The sequence below is a fragment of the Microcebus murinus genome, chromosome 16, assembly GCF_040939455.1.
Source record: "Microcebus murinus isolate Inina chromosome 16, M.murinus_Inina_mat1.0, whole genome shotgun sequence".
NCBI lineage: Eukaryota > Metazoa > Chordata > Mammalia > Primates > Cheirogaleidae > Microcebus > Microcebus murinus.
Window position 1 is genome coordinate 73738621 of NC_134119.1, and position 1791 is coordinate 73740411.

The 1791-nt window shown below is 62.0% G+C and overlaps 1 non-coding gene across 1 annotated transcript; it reads right to left on the minus strand.

Moving 5' to 3' along the window:
* Positions 1–753: 753 nt before the first annotated feature.
* On the minus strand, positions 754–872 carry LOC142861242 (5S ribosomal RNA). The gene has a single exon (XR_012912609.1). It is a non-coding gene; the product is annotated as a 5S ribosomal RNA (ribosomal RNA).
* Positions 873–1791: the final 919 nt, after the last annotated feature.

The window sequence follows — 1791 nt, forward strand, 5'->3', positions numbered from 1 at the left end:
CCGGGCGTGGTGGTGCATGCCTGTAGTCCCAACTACTCGGGAGGCTGAGGCAGCAGGATTGCTTGAGCCCGGAGATTGAGGTTGCTGTGAGCTAGGCTGACGCCATGGCACTCACTCTAGCCTGGGCAGCAAAACGAGACTCTGTCTCAAAAAAAAAAAAAAAAAAAAGAACACAGGGGGGAGGGCGGCACGGGCAACACATGTCACCTGAATACTTGTACTCCCATCATCTGCTTGAAAAGAGAGAGAAAAGAAAATGCAATCCTAGAGGTAAGAGACACTTTTTAAAAATAATGAATCCGAAGAGAAAAGTAAAAGGAGGCCTGTGGAGCAGGTCTGGGTGTGACTCCGGATCCCCCAACATCAGGTGCCACCACCAAAGATTCCTGCGTGTAGCCCATAGAACCCCAAAAGCAACGGGACGAGTTCTGGTCACATACTCCCTCAAAATGACATCCTGGCCTTCTTCTGGAACTCCCTCCCCTCTCAGACTCTCAAGGTTTCCTCCAGCGTGTCGGTTCCCACAGAGCAGACCTTTGGTCTGAGACCTGACAGTCCAGATGCCACGCATGCTGCCGCGTGGCGGCGGTGTCGCGGCTTGGGACAAGAGGAGGCCCCACGGTGCGGGCTGGGGCGCCAGGCACCGCGCGCGCGCTGAGGGTGGGGGTGACCCCCACCCCGGGCCGCCGCCGCGCTCCCAGAAAGGGGACAGAACAAGAGGCAAAAAAAAAAAAAAAAAAAAAAAAAAGCAGCAGCCTGTGGCACCCGGTATTCCCAGGCGGTCTCCCATCCAAGTACTAACCAGGCCCGACCCTGCTTAGCTTCCGAGACCAGACGAGATCGGGGGCGTTCAGGGTGGTGTGGCCCTAGACGGCGGCGGAGGGCGCCCCTGCCCCGCTCGAGAAGCCGAGCCTCTCTGGGCTTCCCCGCCGCCGCCTCCCGCCCCAGGCCCCGCGCCGGGCCGGGCCGGGCTGGTTGAGTTCGCCGGCCGGGTCCCGCTGGCTCCCAGGGACGGGGGTGATGGGCGGGGCGGGGCGGGGCGGGGCGGGGTGGGGGGGCTGTCTCTCTATACACACACACACACACTCACACTCACTCACACTCACACAAGATGCGCCTCCACGGCTGGACTCGCCAAGGTGGAGCCCTCCCAGCCCCCCTCGTCTCCTCGCCCGGCCTCCTTCACCTACCCGCTGCCCACCCCCAGCGCGTCGCTGCCGCTGACTGCGCACGCGCGGGACGCTCGCCCTTTGACCCCAGCCAGGGGCCGCCCTCCCCCACAACCCCTTTCAGCTGCGCCCCCCCCCTCGCCCTGTGGGTGGGCTGCCGCCTATTCCCCCGGGCCAGGGCTGGGGCACAGCCAGTGTATGGGGCGTCTCTCTCTGGGGATGTGTCCCATGGGTGGGGTGGGGTGGCGTGGTTTGGGGGGCGCTGAAGAAATCAGTCCCCTCCATCTCCTACCTCTGGAAAACGCCCAAGCCCGTGGAGAACTGCCGGCACCGCTTCGTGGGGGCCGGGACCCTCCTCCGTGTCCTCCTGTGGCCCAGTCCAAGGGGCCTGGGCCTGGCCGGGGCTGCATTGGACCCCGACCACCCTGGCGTGTGGACTCGCTAAAAATCGGCCATTAGATATTGGATTCCAGCTTCCTGGAGGTCATTTCACTAATGAGTGCACCGGAAAGAGTTTCCTAATCCATCTGTGAGGGTGGCAACTGAAAGAGAATTTTAAAGCTGACAGAATAGGCGAGGGAAGGCATAGGAGATTTCCACACCCAGCAAGGAAGACTGTCCC